Source organism: Rhodnius prolixus, unplaced genomic scaffold (assembly GCF_049639745.1).
Source record: "Rhodnius prolixus isolate KJV_2025 unplaced genomic scaffold, Rpr scaffold_2, whole genome shotgun sequence".
Lineage (NCBI taxonomy): Eukaryota > Metazoa > Arthropoda > Insecta > Hemiptera > Reduviidae > Rhodnius > Rhodnius prolixus.
Window position 1 is genome coordinate 36,300,467 of NW_027411592.1, and position 16,548 is coordinate 36,317,014.

General features: G+C 34.5%; 1 protein-coding gene and 1 pseudogene across 1 annotated transcript in view; one reads left to right on the forward strand and one right to left on the reverse strand.

Moving 5' to 3' along the window:
• Positions 1-16,548, forward strand: part of LOC141449560 (larval cuticle protein A3A-like) — a 684,900-nt gene that overhangs the window by 41,904 nt on the left and 626,448 nt on the right. The window lies entirely within an intron of this gene.
• On the reverse strand, positions 5,616-5,711 carry LOC141450590 (U6 spliceosomal RNA; annotated as a pseudogene).

Consider the following 16,548-nt stretch of genomic DNA (forward strand, 5'->3'; position numbering starts at 1 on the left):
TTTTTTTTTTTAATTTATTTGTTAAGTTAGACCAGCGCTAGACACGCTATAAGTAACAATGACAATAACTGACACCTCTACAAACTCACTAATTGAAGGGAGAAGTTACGCAGTGATAACACTCCTTAAGTCGTCTCCAGGATTAGCTACTCTTTTCAGAAGAGAGAAAATCGCGAGGCCACTGGCATTTTAATCGTCTGGGCTGGGAGGATGATCTGGATGGTGATGAGATGATAAATGACGGACAAGAGGATTGGAATGAGAGTGTTAAGTTCTGATGAAAACTCTTGTAGCGAGTTCGTGCAACCTGGACCTACAAACGGAATTCCCAGGTCTGTGTGGATGGTTAGATTTGAAACGTAAAATGGAGCGTAACGATAGTGCGGAGAATTTTAGACTGAAGAGATTGAATTCGTTGAAGATTGTAGCGTTTTGTTGAACCCCACAGTTTAATACCGTACGTCCAGGTGGGTTTTAGTATAGAATTGTAAATCAGTCGTTTGTTTAGTTCAGTCTAGTAGTCGTTTAAGTAGTCGATAACGCCTGTTAACTTCAGTTCGTTTAAGTCGTGTGTACGGGTTCCAAGTCAGTGTTTTGTCTAAATAAAGCCCCAGATAACGGACAACATTGGCAGGGGAATTGGAATTGAGTCATAGAAGAGTGTGATCTGGCGGAGAGTAAAAGTAATATTTTGAGATTTTGTTTCATTTAACTTGATTTTCCATTTTTTAAACCATTCCTCAAGAGAAAAGAGATGAGTTTGAAGGTTACTGTGTGAAGTTACCGGATCAATGTCAGGAGAAAGTTATAAAATAAAGAGTATATTTTGTACTTCAAAAACAAGAATCGATTTTTTAATTGAAAATTTGTTTTATTAATCTTATATACAGCAATTTGAACGATTATTTGCAATTATTTAATATTTATTTTAAACCTTGCTTTATCCGGCCTAGAATTGACCATCTTAAGTTGATTTGGAAGTTGCCAGGAGTGTTGTTGTGGTGTAAATTACTTTAAATGAAAAGAACATGCAACTATTAAACTAATCAGAGTTCTACACAAGCGAAAAAATCGTCATTTCAAAAGTAAATGTATACAGAGACAACTAGAAACAGATCTCGAAATTGTAAAGTGAACTTATATTTACTCGTGAGCACTAACTAGTGAAGACATGAGTAAATCATTAGGTTATCTCGAACTAAGCAAAGTATAGAGTTCTTTTTTTAGGTTGATTTTGTTTTTTTTGGGGTTGTTTAGGTTGAGCAAGAAACACATTTATTTTGTTTAATAGAAAACTAGTTCGACATTTCATACACCCCAATATTTCAAAACCCCCACTCTATTCTGTAGTTGCTAAAGAAACGTAGCGCAGTTATTCGTAACGCCAACCAATAAGGTTTTCTTTATTTTAATTTAAAGTAAAGTTTTATCGAAATTAAGAGTTAAAAAGTTATGTAAAACGTTCTTTTTTCGTAAATAAATTCTTTATATCCAATAATGATAATAATAATTAATAAATAACCAAGTAAAAGACAATTGATTATTTGCAATATTTATATTGAATAACTTTTAATTATTAAGATTTGTGCCAGTTAGATAATAGTCAGTTAGATGCTGTAATTTCAGAAAAAAGTAAAAGATCAGAGGTTGTTAAAGTGGGATAATGTGGTAACAAAACTGCTGGAATGCCACGGTATTAGGTGGCCGTAACCATTTGTTAGGCCTAATATATTACATCTAACTTATACATGATAACTAACTGTAACTAAACTAGTTTCATATAAAACACACACATAAAATCGAAGCTGAAGGTTAGGCTGTTGGGCCAGTCGAAAAAGTAATTTTACTCAGCACAGCGGCAAGCAGTTAACTCACTTAGAAGCATTACAGTTTCACAATACTTAAATCTTATCTCATTTTGATAGTTCAGCATCACTGAAGGAACTCCTATTGGGCTCTTTTAATGCATCTACATTCCTTTAAAAAATCCTTGAACTCATATTATGTTCTTTGGCACTCTACCTAAGAAGGGACGAGGGAATATGTCTACCACCAAATTATCATTTCGTCCTAAATTCAAAAATACCAGTTATTTATCGTTATAAATTCTGAAACAATAATGTGAAATATATTTTTTATAATTTATAAAACGAAATTCTAATTTTTAATAAATTATTAGCTCCAACAAGCACACACAATATTTGTATTATATATATACAGGGTGTCCCAAGTTATATGGATAACGACTTTTTCTCGGATTCTAAGATAGCTAGAAAAAACTAAAAAACACGTGTTCCCTTAGTTTTTTGATAGAAATCCAAATTTACTTTGTAAATTTTTTTCGGTGCTTCCAGAAGCGAGATACAGGCACCAACTTCATTTTTTCAAATTGGAAGGTGCGGTTTTTATTTCAGAAATAGATTCCTCTATTTTTTTAAAGAAAAATTTACTTGAACGGTTTTTTTCTGAGAGCGATATTTTACAAGTTATGAATGAAAACATGATTCTTATAAGAAATTTCAAAATTATAATATTATAACGGTTTTTTGATAGAATAAGAAGAAAAGTACTATTTTATTATAAATTTTACTCCTCATTAATATTACAGATCATGCTCGAAATAGCCTCCACCATTAGAGATGCATAGACATGCTCTTTCCTGCTAATTGCCCCGTACTGCCAAAGAAATAGATTCAGCTTTAACCGACTTACAGATATCTATTATTCTCTACTTTAGTTCATCTACAGATGCCATCCCGACTTGATTCTGATACACCTAGATTTAGAAATGCTTTTAGATAAGCAGAAATAAGGAAAGAAAGAAAAAAGTTATGAATAATCACCTTGTTTTTCAGGTATCCCCAAAGGAAATAGTCCGTAGGTGTCAAATCCGGTGAACGAGGTGGCCACTGAATAGCCCCCGTGATGGATATAACACCATCAGGCATGTAAAGAGATATCTCGATAGGCAATTTGATGGGCGTGTTATATCGACACGTCGGAATTCAGTGACACCTCGTTCTGAATTTGACACCTATGGACTATTTCCTCTGGGGATACCTGAAAAACAAGGTGATTATTCATAACTTTTTTCTTTCTTTTCTTATTCCTGCTTATCTAAAAGCATTTCTAAATCTAGGTGTATCAGAATCAAGCCGGGATTGCATCTGTAGATGAACTAAAGCAGAGAATAATAGATGCCTGTAAGTCGGTTAAAGCTGAATCTATTTCTTTGGCAGTAAGGGGCAATTGGCGGGAAAGAGCATGTCTATGCATCTCTAATGGTGGAGGCCATTTCGAGCATGATCTGTAATATTAATGAGGAGTAAAATTTATAATAAAATAGTACTTTTCTTCTTATTCTACCAAAAAACCGTTATAATATTATCATTTTGACATTCCTTAGAAGAATCATGTTTTCATTCATAACTTCTAAAATATCGCTCACAGAAAAAAACCGTTCAAGTAAATTTTTCTTTAAAAAAATAGAGGAATCTATTTCTGAAATAAAAACCGCACCTTCCAATTTGAAAAAATGAAGTTGGTGCCTGTATCTCGCTTCTGGAAGCACCGAAAAAAAATTTACAAAGTATATTTGGATTTCTATCAAAAAACTAAGGGAACACGTATTTTTTAGTTTCTTTCTAGCTATCTTAGTTTCCGAGAAAAAGTCGTTATCCATATAGCTTGGGACACCCTGTATATATATATATATATATAATCTATTATTTATTTTATATTTCTAATTTATTATTTATGAATTATGTTTTATGCATAAAACTCTCTAATAAAGAATTAATAAAGTAAAAAATATATTTTCTAGCGTAAAACTGCTGGAATATTTAGTGAGGTAGGTGGTACTGGAACGGAGGCCCTGAGTTGAAGGGGAGATAGTGAAATTCCAATAAGAAAGTTAATAAATATTCCATGGTGTATGTAAGTTATAAAACGTACCGACCGACCTCTCATGCGTACTCTAGCTCCAATGAAATGGCTACTTTACGATCTTACCCAAGAGAATGTGCCGCCAAATTGGTAAAAACAAAAAACAACACCATTCAGAGAGAGAGAGAGAGAGACCTTCTATTTCGTACAAATAATTTAAGTACATGCTTTCCGCACGTAACTCGTATAAATGTTTTTCAACTTTTTTTTTGCCCTAATTTCTAATTATATCCATTCTCGGCTTGTAACATATATATTTTTTAATTGGCAAAATAAAAAGAATTAATCTACTGAACTGCCTTCTTCTGAGACAAATTTTTCCAGCAGTGGCTTACCGTTCGACACTTAACCACTTCTCCAGGCAATCATCTACAGCTTAATTGCATACTTACGCTCAGCAACAGCAGACTTCTTAATTGTACATGAAGTGTAATGATATCCCTCGTACTTCCTTACTAATCTCAGGTGATTTTCATTGGTCATTTTTAAACTAGATGTGGAATATCTTCTGTGAATCGAGCCTGCGTATTAGTAACAAAAACAGAAAATATTTCTTAAAAATGAGAATAATATTAACCGTTTCTAATAAGTTTCTTCTACGATGATATTACTAATTCAATAAAAACTCCAATTTTAAATCTTACTCTGAGAGTGCAGTTTCAGTTTACTACTAATTCTTTTTTTTTTTTTTTGCGTTTATTTTTGCTACAATCAGCGCGTTGGCGCTATAAGTAACAGTGATAACAGTAACAACAATAACAGAAGAATACGAGTGGAGAAGTTACAAAGCGGTAACACTCCAAAATAGGCTATTAGTCGCTCTCTTCACTTGAGAGGAGATCACGAGGCCACTGTCTCTTAAGGCGTCTTGTCCTGGTTGTCAGGAAGAGTTCTAGAAGAAAGATTTTTAGCTAGAGGATTTATATGAGATTGTAGGTTGAAGTGGAGTTTTCTGTATCTTGTTTTAGCAACTTGTGTGACAAAAGGAATGTTTAGGTCAGTGTGTATAGTCAGGTTGGAGACATAAAATGGAGCGTGTACAATAGTTCGAAGAATTTTAGATTGTAGAGATTGAATCCTTTGGAGATTGGAGCGTTTAGTTGAACCCCACAGCTTTATTCCATACGCCCAGATGGGTTTTAAAATAGATGTATAAATTAGTCTTTTGTTGTCCAGAGAGAGTTTTGATCTGTCGTCTAAGAGTCTTTTAAGTAGTCGATAGCGTCTGTTCAGTTCTGTTCTTTTAAGTCTAGTGTGGGGGTCTAATTCTTTAGGATATATTTTTACCCTAGGGAATATTAATGAATAATAATAATAATATTTTTTTTTTTTTGGCGCATCAACAGCTGAGGTCATTAGCGCCCGGAGCTTTATTCAGTGCACTGCCGGCCTCCGGACAGTGTTCTCTCGTTACAGACAACACTGTCCATCACCGGACAGTGAGCTGTAAGAAGCTCCTAGGAAGAGAAAATCTAAGGGTCAGCTGCTGGATTCGAACCCGGGACCTCCGCGTGGGAGTCCAGTATGCTAACCTCATAGCTAATCCCTTCCCAATAATAATAATATCTTTATTAAGCCAAATTAAAAAGAAATAAATACAAAACATACGATAATCACTGAAAACATAAAGATAATACTCTTGGTTTTTTAAACCATACTCGTATAAGGGTAAAAATGTGGAACGCTTCACGATTTTGCGTGTCATCCTTGCGCAGGGGCTAATCTTCTCTGTTTCGTTCCAATTCCTAGGACATATTAATTTATTCTTAGTATTGAACACTAAAGTAAAAAGTTTAAGGAGCATACTAGAATAGTAAGTAATAACAATCTCCCTAAACGTTTCTAAAACAGAAATTTTCCAAAGTATCGCTACAATGTTCTGGCAAAGCGCAAGGAAAGAGAAAGATACTGAAATATATGATTGTAAAAAAAAGGACAAAAATAATAGAAAATGGGATATTGTCAATTGAAGAGCGCGTAGCACTTAAAGCAATTCGATTACATGACAACAATACCCTTTCAATGTTACCATTAAATGTTTCTAACCCATCCGAGAAATAGAATCTACTCACAGAAAATACTTTATTTTTATACCCAACGGTTCAGATAATAATATTTGGTTCTTTTTTATCTGTATTATTTAATCAGGGTTTTTTGTTTTTGTTTTAAATTTGATGTTTTTGACTCGCTCATTTTTATTACGAAATTTGTGGTATTGCTTTCTCTGAGCTCAATCCACTTCTTTCTCTTAGGAAAATATATTTCGGGTTTCCATCTTTCTGAGATGATTCTCTACCAAATATATTGTATATATATTCGTTTGCGAATGTATAATACCATTATAATGATCATTACATATGTAAGCGCGTGAGGCTTACACCCAGATGAAGAGAGGAAAGCGAGGTAAACGCAGTTTAAGAATCGATGAGTGCCCGAGGTTGACACCGCGACAAAGTAACGCAAATAAGATAGATGAAATACTTAGAAGAAATATAGAAACGAGAATGGTAAGGATGCACTTACCTTTGAGGTAATGTAGATGAAGGAACTCAGTCTCAGCTTGATGATGAAGATGGTGCTGTTGAGGGGATGGCAAAGGAAGAAAACGGAGGAAAGGGGTGTGCTTGTTTGAATGTGTATTGAGTGTGTGCGCGTGTGGTTTCAGCACAGAGATGCGGAGGGGAAAGTAAGGGTCAAATAGGCGGAAACAGACCAGAAGTAATCCGTAGAAGGTTTCTAGGAAGCGAAGATGGCTAGAGGTACAAGGGAAGGCGAAGCAGATATAGAGCCCAGAAGTGCGAGAAGCGGCCGGTGATGATGCGTTGAAGCGGAAGTGCGGTACCAGTACTTGAAGCGAACAGCTGGAGCTGGCTGGCAGAACAGTGCTGTTGAGCGGGGCAATATGCAGAACGGCGGAAGCGCACTAGATGCGTTGTAAAGCAGGTACAGAGGCACATACAAACTAGCTTGATCAGTGTCAATGTCAAAGGCGTACTGAACTAGTGATGGGCTATTTGAGCGGACTCGTTCCATTGGAACGAGTCCGATGGTGGAACGAGTTGATTCAAATCCCTATTTTTAAAAAAAGTGATTCCGCCCCGCCCCAAAAAATTTAGGCAAATAAAAATGAAAATGAGGCAGCAGAAGGTTTGGAACGATTAAACATAAGAACAAATGTCACGCAATTTATTATATTATTATATCATTAAATGTTAGCTTTCCCAGTTAATAACAAAACTATATTTCTTTAACACACATTGAGTACTATCCCTAATTTCCAATTGCTCTGATAAATATAAAATTAACAACGTAATACAAATATTAACACAAAAATAGGCTAGTCAAATATAAATTAAAGCAATGCAGTTTTGTCATTATCTAGCTTGACCACTAGAAGACTGGAGTTAACTTACTTCAAGAGTATTCAAGGTAGAGAAACGGAAATGGGTAGGAAATTATTCCATAAAAATTCTAACCCTTCAAAATTATAATTACTCATAATATTTATTAACTAAGAATTGAATATCAAGCTTTTAAAATATTATCTTATTGTTTTACAAAAAGAAAAAGCTGTGTGCTTAATCTTAAACTTAGCGCTGGACACTCTTACTCTCATCTTCATTGGCGTAAGCTTGAACGTGTACATGTCAGCTAGACGGTCAAAGTAAAACTGGGCCAAAATTTAGTATTACCTAACTGGTTTACTTAGTGTAGTATCCCTCCCACTCTATCACCTATTTCACAAACATTCATCGATTGAAAATATTTTTTAGTTAAATATTCGTTTCATTGGAATACAAAAAACATTATAACGCTTTCTTAAGATGATTTGAATTTTTAAAATTTGTTTTTGTCCATTACTCTTATAAAATACGAAGAATTTCAAATAAAATATAATATACAAACACAGAATGATCTAGTGTGCAGGTGGAGTCAGTCGTAGTTACCATGACAACGGAACCGTTAAACGACTCCGGCCCAGCTCTAGCATTTTCATTGGTTAAATCCACTGGAGTTGGTGGAGTCGAATCCGGAGTGATTTAAATCCTTTTGAAACCGGACTCGTTCCATTTTTTCGTTCACTGAATCTAGCCAATAGAAATTGCTGGAGCTGGAACCGGAGTTGTTTAACGGTTCCATTGCTATGGTAACGAGGACTGACTCCACCTGCATACTAGATCATTGTGTTTGTATATTATATTTTATTTGAAATTCTTCGTATTATATAAGAGTAATGGACAAAAACAAATTTTAAAAATTAAAATCATCTTAAGAAAGCGTTATAATGTTTTTTGTATTCAAATAAAACGAATATTTAACTAAAAATTATTTCCAATCGATGAATGTTTGTGAAATTGGTGATAGAGTGGGAGGGATACTACACTAAGTAAACCAATTAGGTAATACTAAATTTTGGCTCAGTGTTACTTTGACTGTCTTACGGTCATGTACACGGTTAAACTTACCCAATGAAGATAAGAATAAGAGTGTCCAGCGCTATGTTAAAGATTAAGCACACAGCTTTTTCTTTTCGTAAGATAATAAGATAATATTTTTAAAGCTTGATATACAAGTCCTAGTAAATAAATATTTCTTTATTTATGAGTAATTATCATTTTGCTTGAAGGGTTAGAATTTTTTTTATGGGAATAATTTCCTACCCATTTCCGTTTCTCTACCTTGGATCCTCTTGAAGCACGTTAACTCCAGTCTTCCAGTGGTCAAGCTAGATAATGACTAAACAGCATTGCTTTAATTTTTATAATTGACTAGTCTATTTTTATGTTAATTTTTGTGTTACGTTGTTAATTTTATATTTATCAGTGCAATTGGAAATTAGGGATAGTACTCAATGTGTGTTAAAGAAATATAGTTTTGTTATTAACTGGGAAAGCTAACATTTAATGATATTTTTTAATAAATTGCGTGACATTTTTACTAATGCATAGGGTAAGTACAGAGACCGGAATCGGTGAACGAGTTGTTGGAATCGATTCCAACCCTGGAACTGATTCAAATCCAACGAGTCCAAAGACGGACTCGTTCTGCCCATCACTATACTGAACTACAGCAGACGGAAAAACCCCACGGTTAAGAGAGAATAGAGAAGGGAAAGGTTGAAACCATGGGAACTGAGAAATAAACAAAACCACAAAATGGCAGAAAAATAAGATTTGGCGGCGACAACAAAGGAAAGATAACCGAAAAAATAACGCGTACGACGAGAATTGGAATAAGGAGAGAGAGAGAGCAATAGAAAAAGGCGAGATGGAGAACTGTCAAACGGTACCGCCGAGAAAGGATGGTACGCGGCTTAACAACATAAATTAGGTGTGAGGGAGTAAAATATAATGGAATCACCAGCAAGAGTTTCTCAACGTAATATTGAGGGTTACAAAGTAAAATTTTCCGTGACTAAGTATTTATTAAATGTCGTTTATTTAATCCGTTGTTTTACATCATACTACCTACGTTTTTCTTATTTCTGAGAGGTTCGGTAAAAGTAGCCGTAGAGTTTGAATTTCATTTAAAAAGCTGGAAAAAGCTTATGTTGGCCGATTCATTAACTCATTCAGCATTTATTAAATGCATATTGCTTACTATTGTTGGAAGAAGGAATGTAGATATCAAATAAAAACTAAAATTACCAATAAAACACCAAACTACTTCGGCCAGAACGTTTGTCGTGAAATTTGGTTTAATGAATGAATGAATTAATCAATTCATACTTAATTCCCTTTAAGTTTCTGATAATGCAGAGGATGTTGCCCTGATAGCAAAATTCGCAGCAAAAGGCTGGCCAGGATTTGGAGATTGATATCAGGCACAGTATAAGAATAACGGGCTAATTGTGCGGTGCCCTAGGACGCATAAAGCCGCTATCTATTCTACCGAACTGGGTGGAGATATTGTCTACCATTTTGCTGAGTTTAAGTGTAGCTGTTGGAATAGATACTGTCCAGCATTAAAGCTACCATGGAAATTCGTGGAAGCCGGGGCAAGTCACTTCCCCGCAGTCGGAGTTTGAAGTGTACACTGAGGAAGCGGCTGCCAGTCCTAACTTACTGGTCCAAGGACTAACACCCAGCCTTGCCTTGTTTTCACGAGAGTTGATGTACACAGGTTTTCGATGAAATCATCGTACAAAACTATTTATTATATATAAAGGAATGGGAAAAGTAGGAACCTTATCGGTCGTCAAAGCGAAACTGATAAAAGGCGCCCTTCCGGCGGATGAGACGATTTGACCCCAGTATCCACGAGTCGTTCGATAGGTAGATCTACCAATACGATCTTCACGGCGCAACGATGTAAAGGTGGCAACGGCATTGGCCAGGGAACATAGAAGGTGCCGCCGTTGCCCAGGAACAATTTAGCATTATTTATAGGCAATATTTTTTGCGATATCGTGAGTAGTACAGTTACAGAGAGAGTAGAATAAAAGTTTTTACTTTAGTAGTGCTTCTTTAAACTGGTCTGTATTTCTGCAATAGTGTTGGTGGCATAATATGCTTCAGCAATCTTTTTTTAAGGTACTCGTATATTTTAAGTTACACATAATCTATCTGCCTTTTTGTAGAAATATATTCAGAAGGAAATTCATTTAAAGGAAGGGCTGAAGATGAAGTCGACTTCTGCTTCCATATTAAAAAAATAAAATAAAATGTAATGAGACACATCATCTCCTCTTTGCAACACAGCTCGGAATGGTCTTGGCTACGTGACTATATTCCTTGCCCTTTCATATCACCTCACCGCTGCCCATCTTTTCAGGCCCTTTACAACATCCTATAGCCAGCGACTTTGCCGTCGGGCAATTCTTCCCGTACCAATAACGGTGGCTAGCGACAGTTGACTCAATACTATATTACTTGAAATCCTCATTCGGGACCCAACCACCAGATGCCAACATCAGATGTTATTAGGCCCCTAATTATTCCTTTTTTGTGCACTCTCCCTACTACAAACAACACTTGTCCATCACCGGACAGTGAGCTGTAAGAAGCTCCTAGGAACAGAAAATCTAAGAGGTAGTAGCTGGATTCGAACCCGGGATCTCCTCGTTTGAATCCAGTATATGCTAACCATTGAGCTAATCCCGTTTCTTAACAATACAACTTAACATTTTTCTTTAAGTTTTTCTCTGACTGAACTTTAGACTACCGATCGTGGAAGTTCATTATCAGACACGTTTCTTCATGCTTTGGTTAGCTGCAGGTAAAATTTCTGATTGAGTTATTAACCAGTAATCCGCGACAGTGGCCTAAAACAGCGGAGTTTCCCAACAGCCTAAGGAACCTCAGTTTTGATTTTTCGCAGTTTTCCGGCCTCACTTGGTATTTAATTTCCTTCAAATGAGAACAACTGCAGTTAGAAAAATATTTTTCTGATGTTTTTCTTTTTAATTTGTGGTTTTATCGATGGCTTTTTTAACAAAGACAAGTTTTTCCAAAAGTGGAATTGTGTGTGCGTGTAAATTTATAATAGGAATTCAACCATTCAACCTGCTCTTAACAGCGTGCTCTATCCTTTTAAAAAGTAATTCAAATTAGAAGTACAAACTGTGATAATAGAATGAATGAGCTGTAACTACCACTTCGAGTTTTGCTGCGATAAGATTCGTGTGAGTCCACGATTTACTTTTCGATTTTTTTTTTTTTTTTAAATATTACTCTCTAAAATAAATAAAAATTTAATGACATTCTATAAGTTGAAAAACATCAACTTTTCTTTTCAATAATTATTTATGTATTTACATGATCAATAATAAACGAAAGTAAAGAAATGGCGGTGATACGAGGAAGGAAAAAAGGTTCATGAATATTAAATAAAGTTGATGCATGGAAATGTATGAAATATTAAAATGGACAAAAAAAAAAAAAGATGCACTGTCAATAACTTGGTAGATAACCATTTGGTATGAACACAGCCAGCAGAGCTACCTGAAGAGAGCCCGTTTGGTATTCATAATGATGGTATAGAGTTTTGGTTACCTAGTGCATATACTTATTTCCTTATTCAACATTGAGCAATTTACTGTACCACATATTGGTCGTAAAGAATTCATCCGCTGAGCAGCGGCTAGATGAAAGATAAGGAAATATCTATTATCTTGGTCAAAAGACAAAAGGCTTCGTTAAATGTACTACTTCCTTATCAAACGATTTCATCCCTTGTTTGGAAAGCGGCTTTCTCGGTGCAGTAAGATAGACCTACAGTGAGTGCTGGGTCATTCTGGTGCAGGCTTCTTTTCTAGTGAAAACAAAATATAATAGAACTGACAAGATCAAAATAATCATTACTACTAGAAGTAGAAGTAGAAAGAAAAACATAACCTACTATGTTGCGTTTCAAATTATTTAGTCAAACATCCAGAAGTAAAGCAAATATTGAAACCGGGTCGATCTTTGATCAAAAGTTGTACCAGGCTCTACTGAGAAATGATCTCTGATAGAAGAGGAGTTATTGCCAATTAATTATTGTAATACTCAAACAACCACACCAAATAAACATGCTACAGTTTTAACCTTTCTGGTGAACATAGTCATATTTTAAACCAACTATGCGAAAATGTTTAAATATAGTTTAATTATTTATAAAATAATATATGTGTTAATAAATTTGCTTATGCCCTGAATGTAACTCTTAGGTCGAAAGATGGCAAAAACAAATAAAAAATAAGACTGAAACTAGCAATCATTTCGCTTGCCTGTTGGGTAAATCTTCCAGTTCCAAATTAGATGGTGCTCTACAATGGTATCTGAAGTTTTTTCCAGCTTTTCGGACCTAACCAACAAACCTTACCTTCAGTACTCATTAACTTGCGGACCAAGTTAAAGTCGTTACCTAATTTAAAACGTCAATAAAGATGGAAGCTCACGTCCCAACAACAACAAAAACTGGGCACATTTAAATTCAAACTGCAACTGTTCTGTGCAATATGTAATTATTTTCAAAGATATAAACGAAAAAATAATGGGTTAAAAAAAAGTAACTACAAGATAAAGGTATTCTCGAGTTTTATGTTCAGCCCTACTTAATGCCAAGAATGAAGCTTTTTTGTGATCCTTTATTATGAACCTTCAACATCTGCTCCATTTCTTCTTTGCTCCCACTTATTTTATTCTATAGCTTTATTATTAAAATAATTATTTGATAACTCCTAACACAAAGTTCCGTTTTGAGATACACTCATTTCGAAAAAATTGAATTGAGTTATTGTAGTCGAAATTTTGCATGAAAATCAAAATTGCAAGCAGCTGGATCTTTATATTTAGATTGAAACCCACCAGGAAATACTACTTTGAGGTTCAGAATCCCTAAGACTAATGTACCACTTCATTAATAGGGTATATCACTTTTTTCCAAATAGTAAGAATGTATCAATTTCAGTGTAATGTACGGACTTCCAGCTTATACGAGCATCTAGAAGTAAAGTGTTCTAGTCTGCTTTACGGCTATTTACCGAACAGGAGTCGCAGACAAAGATAAAATACTTTAATTTTTTTAATTATAAAAATAAATAAGATCCATGACCATGATCGGGAATCGAACTAAGTACCTTATGTCTAAGTCCTTATGTGGAAAATAAATATTGAAAACCGTTTACGAATAGATAAAATTGTAACTTTGATCTTAAATATGACCGTATCTCGACAAATATTAGGGGCCGTACTTAAATTACGTAACGCAATTTAAAGAGCTTTTTAATCCCCCCCCCCCCCGATGTAACAGATCGTATCAAAATGTCAACCTCCCCTCCCCCCCTAGCCAAATGTACGTAATTTTTTGTTATGGAATATCGTCATTGCATAGTATTTAATTAAAATCAAACATATATTTTTTATTTATTACTTATTTAATTACATTATCACTTAGTATGAAGGTTGGCTATAGTAGAATTTGGCGCGAAAAATATCGTTAGTATTTTTCCATTAATGACCAAAAAATTATAGATTCAATTGGAAAAATTACGTACAAGCATTAAAAAACCCCTCCCCCGAACCATAACGAATGGTAACAATCGAGCCTTACCCCCCTCCCCCCTTGCGTTCGTTACGTAATTTAAGTACGGCCCCTTAGGGATATCGAAACTGGGTCAATATCATGTTTCACAACTTTTTATGTAGTTTTCATAATAATTGTCATAACCAGTGGTCCTTATAAAATCCCGATCAGGTTTATGGACGTAACTCCGCCAAAAAATGAAGATGGAAAAGTTGAAAACTAGAAGGTTTAATAATTATTTGGTAATTTTGGGAGAGTTGCGTTTAATTACCAAAAAAAATTGGAAACCTCCTGCCACATATTTAAGTGATCAATATCTTTCATGTAGAGTATCAAACTTATTCCTTAATTTATCAAATAATGCACTTTACTCAACTTATGCAGCATGTACTGTGCCTTCAAAGGTGCCTCCTCAAATACAGAGAGCAGTTAATAATCTCCTGGCTAACCTGGCTTGCTAGCCAGAGGAGGCACCTTTGTATACGAAAATGGGGGTCAACTGCGAACCCTCACTTTTGGTCGCGCGTCAGCCGCGTATGCGGGCAGGAATCTAAAATCAAGTCACATATTCTGAAACTAGAGGCGATGGGCAACAAATTCTTTCCTCTACCATTTTTTGCTCAGATTAACCGTTTAAGCATGAAATGCATTTGAGCCGTCTTAAAATGAACACCCTGTATATTAAATTAACCACATTGTGAACGGTACTACTTTGAAAAGATGTAATGAATCCGTTTGCCGGAATTCGAGACGTAAAATAGTATTACAATAGCAATTTTCCAATTCATTTAACGATATTAAAACGTCAGATAAAGATTCTGTTTTACATTTAAACCAAGTAAAATAAAATAAAAAGGATGTAAATAAGGAAATGTAATAAAAGTTTTTTTTTTAAGAAAAAGAAAAAAGGTACATATGTTGACAAAATATACTGATCATAAATCAGCAAACTTAACCTATTATCATGCTTATTTCTATTTAAAAGTTTGCAGCCGGAAACTTTTTCTGTAGTGAACAGAAGTGGAAAGAAAAGGAGAAAAATAAATCGGAAAGTGTAGGAAAGGCGGACCCAACTTGAATACAAATAGTTGTAAAACTTTAAAACCTCTCCACTGTTCTCAAGAAGCCCCAGAGCAGTGAAGAAAGTTAGCCAAGTCCTCCTAAAATACTTCAACTTCATTTTTTTTATTTCGATTGTCTGTGAACTATGGGTTAATTGAAATAGAATTAAAAGCAATTTATTTTCACAGTCTTTGAATAAACTAGTTCATAGGATTTTTTTTTTTTAAATTGCGTTAACCCAATCAAACTGTATAGCACTTTACATATTATTAAACTTAACGTTACCCGAGTTGAAAAGTGAGATGTTTAAAGTTAAATGAAATGTTCCTATTCAAGCGAATACAATAGAATTCAAAAATTCTCGTCTCTAACCGCTCTGCTGCAGGGGCACCTTATTTATTATTATTAAAATAATAATTGTATTAATTTACCTAAACCTGTCTTCTTATGTGTTTCCAAAAAGATTTGTCAATTTACGGTGTTAAATAAAATTCTAAAATCTCTACAATTGTAAAACTTTTTCTTACAGAGATAAAAAGAAAGCAAAAATAACCACAAATTATTTTCCTTATCAAAAAATTTGCTGCCATCTTTTTTTAAAAAAATACTATAATTTCCATCTACCTCTGGCATACTTTTCTATTGTATTTTCTACGCTCATTTACAAGTTCGCAGTTCTTACAAGTTTTGAAATTTTCAGGAATTCATTTTTTATATTTAAATTATAGTTTTAGAATGCACAGGAAGAATATAGTTCAGATTTAAATGAAGTATTGCGACCAAGAATAGAAAATTGTTTCTACTATATTTCATGAATTTATGTATTTATAACCTTAAAATATTTATATCAACTTTTTGTTGTCGTCTTATACTCAATTTGTAAAAATTTAATTATTCTTTTTTGTTTTTGCCTTTTTTTGGCATTGGCTTTCGCCATACAGCCAGCATCGTCTAGGTGCTTATCACTAGAATATCACTCACTCTCCATTCTTACTTATAAATACATTCGCTTTTCACATTCATCCCTCTACTATAAGCAACTGTTTACATAAACTACAGCTAATGGATGGATCAGTACTCTATACTCCTGCCATCCCTATAGCTTAACCGAAATTAAAATCACCGTAATCCTTCTCTAATCATTTTCTTCCATTCATTCTAATCGGCTATAACTTTTAAATACATTCATATTTCTTTGCTAGCTCTGCTATAGATTTAAACACATAGATGTTGGCGGAGAATATTATGTCTTCGTAGCGAAATGGTGCATCTAAATACCTGTATATGTTGTCAAACATTCGTTTCCTTTCTACTACATAACGTGGACATAAACTGCTCCACAAAAAAAAGTGGCGCACTTTGAAAAAAGCGTTTATTTTTTGTTTTATCACGTTTTGGGGAAAGATTATTATTTTTAATTATTTTCATAAACTGTCAGGGAACAATTAATCGAAACAAGGCCCAAAGTTTCTTGTAAATAGAGAAGCAATTCCTCGTTTAATCCCCTTCGGTCTTTTTGTGTAAACAACAACA